Here is a 6000-nt window from a genome sequence, read left to right on the forward strand (position 1 = left end):
ATATGCTAGCATACAGCATCGTCTCTGGCACAAAATAGGTGCTCAGCGTTTGTTGTCTCGAACTGATTTAATGTAAATGAATGAAAAATTTGTTCAATCTCAGATGTTAAGGATTCAAGATGCTGCCCTTTTCTAGAGCCATTTGCCAGTCGAATTGGATTGGAGATAGGAATACTGAATCCAAAGAGATTGCTCAAGCACGGTGTGATTTTAGGCATCAAGAAGTGGCTGGGGGCTAAAGGGATAGTGTTGAGAGGGGAGGCTTCCAAGAACTCATCAAATCACAGCTTGGAGATGTGTATCTGCTCTGATTACATGCTGGTCTGGCTTCAGTGAACAGAAACTCTTAGGAGCAAAGAACACCACTCCATTCTCAATGTGTGAAGTGTCTGACAAAATACGATCTGATTCTGATAAGATGTGATCTGAATGAGGCAGCCTTATGCCCAGAGGGTCCTCCTCTCCACCATTTTTAAAGATCCCTACTGTCATAGTCTCTGCTTTGGAGTATAGCACATCTGTGGGCTTTTGGTAGCCCAGGATCTAATCCCTGTAGCTTTATTAAGAGCTCCTTAGTTTCCTTTGGAAGAATTTCCTCTCACTCACTGTGTATGGTCTTAATGATACCAAAAGCCAAGGCACTTTACCTCCCACCCAAAGGTATATGGCTCAAGTGTAGCAGAGCAGCCCTTTCTGCTGTGACTTTGAATCTTGAGTAGAGAGCCATAGGAAGACAGAGTAGATGACATCACTTCTTCCACAGTGACACATTTTCAAGGATTTTGTCCACTTCATCCCACCCAGATACCAGAGCATTCCTTTCCCGTTCTGAGCTGGGTTTCCCAGCCTTCTCATTGATTCTGGGATCCAACAGCCTTCTAATACATTTGTTTTCTGCTTAAATTAGTCTGAGTCTGTTTTAACATCTTATAATACAAGATCTCTAACTAGCATTTTTGGCCTGTGGAGCAAGTGGTGAGGATAAGAGGAATCCCAGATGAGGTCTCTCATCCAGTTACACAGCTAATTTATCACATTTATTAGTTAGCTTCTCCCAAGGAAAATAAGCCTAATGAATTCAATGTCTAGTGAAAGTGAAAGAAAGAAGGAAGAGAAATAATAGGGTAGAATCATGAGGATAACAAGTCCTAGTGGTGGTAAGAAGCCAATAGGAGAAGTCTTCTAAGACAATCTTTTTTTTTTTTTTTTTTTTGCCTATTGTGCTTGGCTTCAACCCTAAGTAAATTAACAGATCCTAATCAATTTAGCTTCAGCGAGGGATATAGGGATTCTGGATGACTAATAGGACTCAAAAGGCTTTCCTGATACAAGTCCTCCTCAACCCCAGTTTCTCAGTCCCATTTCCCAGAGGCTCCAGGTGTCCAGCTGTGGGATCCCCACCTTATCTCTACATAATGGTCCAACCTCACAGGCTTCACAGAAGGAAAACCTCAAGGACATTGTGGGGACACCACATCTGAAAACATCATAGCTTTCATGTCAGCAAACACGCTGGAGGCTTGGGAAATTGGCCTTCCACCTTTAACTGCCACCAGTCATGGGCCACACGGGTAGTATTAAGCTATTTTACAGAATCGAGTATTAGGCAGAGTCTATACAAGGAAGGTGGAGCAAAGAGAGGTCACATTTGGAATGTGATTCAGCGTTTGCCCCCACATCCTCCATCGCTTCCTTCCAATGACCTCCTCCCACCTGCCAGCTAATTGGGCCATGTGCACACTATGTGACCCAAGAACAATAAATCCAAAAGATAGCCAATGACTTATGACCCCCGTGACCTGGGATGAAAAACTACAATTGGCCAATCAGACTGCTCTGAGGTGTTGAAAATTATAAAGCTGGGTAGACTGAAATGGCACAGCATCTGAGGATGAAAATACACCTTGAGATATGAAAGACAAACCATCAGTAATCCAAACTTCTGCGTGAGCAGAAAAGATGGAGTGTGAGGAAACTAGCCAACAGAGAGAAACGAGACCAAACAAATGATTAGAGAGAAAAGAGAGACGATGAGAGAGAGAGAGAGAATCAGAGAGACTAGTTTTTTTTTTTAAAGATTTTATTTATTTATTTGACAGAGAGATAGAGAGAGAGCATAAGCAGGCAGAGTGGCAGGCAGAGGGAGAGGGAGAAGCAGGCTCTCTGCTGAGCAGGGAGCCAGATGTCAGGCTCCATCCCAGGACCCCAGGATCATGACCTGAGCCGAAGGCAGCCGCTTAACCGACTGAGCCACCCAGGCGCCCCGAGAGACTAGTTCTTAAAGCAGCCACAGGTCCTGACAGCTTTCTGGTTCTAATTACAGTTCACAGCTATCCTAACAATACACCTCTGGTTTTGGAGGTAACTCGAAGGAGTCTGTTTCCTGCAACTGAAAGAACTAAACTGAAACAAAGGGAATCCAGTACACAAAGATCAAGGTGAAGAGCATGTGAGCCAATTCCAATTTTCTCTGGTCCTAGCTTTCTAGCCAGAAATGGATCTGTATAAAATAGTGTCTTGTGCCTGGATCATGTTATATTTCTCAGACTGTGTGCACTATTATCCCATTTGAGCCTTATGACAACTCTCTGAGATAATAATGTTGGACACACATTCATTCAACAAACATTTGTTCAGCTCCTGCTGCATATATCACTGGCGCTCTTCTGGGAGTGAACGGAGGAAGGAAAGAAAGGCCAAAGAATGAGGGGCCCTGCCCTGGAGGAGGATGCCAGCTATGGACAGAGATATCTGCATTTTACAAATGAGAAGACAGATCAAGATAGGGCGCAGGTGTATTCGAGTTCACCCAGCTAGTTAGTCACGGGGATGAGATATTAGCTCAGGTCTCCTGAAATCATCATCTCTCTAGACTTCTACTGCAACAAGATCCTGCTTCTCTCCTAGCCATGACCAGGGGGTTGGCAAACTTTTCCTTCAAGATCCAGACAGTAAATATTTTGGGCTTTGCTGGCCATTTTCAGTCTCTATCATGACTACTCAACTCTATTGTTATAGCATAAGAGCAACCTTAGACACTACGCTCACAAACAGGCATGACTGTGTTCCAATAAAACTTTATTCACCAAAAAAAAAGTGGTTGACTAGGTTTGGCCTGTGGGCCAAACAAAATCCTGTGTGCTTGAAGGACCCTCCCCCGCCCAGCGCTATGACCTGTTGAGAGTCCTGAGACTGTAAAGAAGACAAAGCTGTGTCAATCAAGTAACATTTAGATATATTATTAACCTTATGAAGCTTGACTGATTGGACCACAGGAGGAGTCAATTTGCCATCCCTAACCTGACTTAGAAATGGATCATTTCACATAGATAATATATTTTCTCCAAGAGCCTCTCAACATCCCAGCTGCCCATCACCATAACAACCCACACTCTATAATGAAAAAGTAGAAGCAATAAAAAATAGGGGAAGAATTCAGGCATTGACTTTTTGGATATAAGTTTTGACATTTCAAGTTATGCTACTAACAGACTAGTTATCGGTGTCTTCAAATATTCTGAATTTCTTAGATCCACATGCTACAGTAAATGTTTTTGTGTTTTCCTAAAGGCCAGTAGTCACATATCAAGAATCCTAAATTATTTAGAGTATGTATACATACCACGAAGAAAACTCTGTATCAGGAGAGGCAAAAATACAGAATCAGAGATGAGAGATACACTAAAAATTAACTGAGGAAACCTCATAAAGGCCGTTGTGTAAACACAGACAATTTAGCTTTATGCAAATTGCTGGTGGGGTAAAGAGAAAGCCAGAATTTATTTCACATTTTTCTGCCCTTCAGAAGAATGCATTCCAATTCTGTTTGAATATTAAGCCTTCTTGTGGAGAATGTTACGACTTTTCTATCAACAGTCCACAATGATGAGGGGGATGCAAGATAGACTTCTGAGTTAGACACATGTCCTCTCCACTTCTGCTGGGTCCCCAGGTCATGGATATCAGCGCGTGGCACCCTCATCTTCTATATAAGCAATTCCCTGATTCTGAACTGTAGGAAGGGCTGAAGGGCACAGAATGATGGCGGCTGCTTGCTCAGGACACAGCCTCCAGAAACATCCTCTGTCCTGTGGCTCCCTGAAAAAATGTGGAGGGAAGCTGCCTTTAAAAGCTCAAACAAGTTCTGCTCACAGTGCCCTGACTCTTGAGGAAAATGGTTTCCTGGAAGTGTTGTTTAGAATTCTCAAAGCTGTTCCTGTCCAACAATAATGATGGCTTAGTTTCAGACAATCCCTTCCCTCCTCGCTCTTGGGGCTTCCATGGAGATGCTATAAAGGAGGGGGAGAGGCTATCAAGGTGCATCTGCCGGCAGTCATCGGTCACCTGGGGGCTGCCATTTCAAGCTCCCCAGCAGTGGTGGCTCAGGAATGTTTTATTAAATACCCTCCTTGGGATAGTTCTTAATGAAGGCAAAGAGCTACTCTCTTTAAGGCTACTATGAGCATCTTTTAGGCTTCATGTTTATGGGACTGACCCTTTTCCTTGCTCGTGTCTGGAAGGTATCAGATAATAATAAAGATAATTATAGTTGACATTTATTAAGCCCTTACTATGTGCCATGTGCTCAGCTAAGCATTTTACATTCAGTGGTAGCATTTAATCTGGAGAACACTTCTGAAGTAGGTACAAGTATCCACGTATTATAGTGAGGCAGGAGATTACGGTGCTTAAGAGTATGAACTCCAGAGCCTGATTCCCTGAGTTCAGATTCAGGTCCTCTACTTACTAGCTGTGTAATCTTGGGCAAGTGACTTAAAATTTCTGGTTGTATTAGTCATCTATTGCTGTATAATAAATAACCCCACAACTTAGTGGCTTAAAACAATACTCATTTATGATCTCATAGTTTGGGGCATCGCCTACCTGAGTCCTCTTATTCAGAGTTTCTCACTAGGCTGTAATCAAGGTGTCAGTCAGGGCTTTTGTCATTGGTTATGACTGGGGTAGTATCTGCTTCTGAGTTCATTCAAGCCTGGCAGGATTCAATTCCTTGAGTGCTTGTTGGACTGTTGGTCTCAGTTCTAATATGGCAGTCTGCTTCACCAAAACCTGTAAGCTGAGAAGGCAATTGAAGCAGCCTTCTAGCAAAGTGGAAGTCTCAATTTTTTGTAACCTAACCAGAGAAATGGCATCCCATCATCTTTGCCATATTCTACTAGTTAGAAGCAAGTCATTAATCTAGTCCACTCTCAGGGGGAAGGGATAATACAAAGACGTGAATTCTAGGAGATAGGGATGACTAAAGACTACCTTAGAAGTTAGCCTTCCAGGGGCGCCTGGGTGGCTCAGTTGGTTAAGCGACTGCCTTCGGCTCAGGTCATGATCCTGGAGTCCCGGGATCGAGTCCCTCATCGGGCTCCCTGCTCGGCAGGGAGTCTGCTTCTCCCTCTCACCCTCCCCACTCTCATGTGCTCTCTCTCATTCTCTCTCTCTCAAATAAATAAATAAAATCTTTAAAAAAAAAAAAAGAAGTTAGCCTTCCAGACTGGGTCTCAGTATCTTCATCTGTAAAATGGGGATACTAGTGCTACCTTGGTAAGGCTGTTGTGTATATTAGATGAGTTATTATAAGCAAAAGTTCTTAGATTGGAGCATGGCATATAGAAGTGTTGGCTATTATTATAAGGAATAAATATAACACTGAGAGTTTAAGTCACTTGCCCAATGTCATTCAGCTAGTGAAGGTCAGAGTAAGGACTGAATCGAGACTATATTTACTAATTTTCATTTGTGTGCTTTGAGATGCAGCATTGACCAAGACAGACACAGTCCCTGCTAGCATGGGACACCCAGTCTGGAGGAGAACAGAAATCCAGGTACGAGGGGTGTCTAACTTAAGTATTGCTTGTCAAGAAAAGTTTCCTTAAGGTTGTGACAGACCAGCTGCGATTGAAAGGATACAAAGGAATTGGTTGGGTAAGAGGGGAAGAGGGGAAGGAATCATGCTCCAGAACCTGAGAACAGCCTTTGGGAAGACCC

Source organism: Neomonachus schauinslandi, chromosome 14 (genome assembly GCF_002201575.2).
Source record: "Neomonachus schauinslandi chromosome 14, ASM220157v2, whole genome shotgun sequence".
Classification (NCBI taxonomy): Eukaryota; Metazoa; Chordata; class Mammalia; order Carnivora; family Phocidae; genus Neomonachus; species Neomonachus schauinslandi.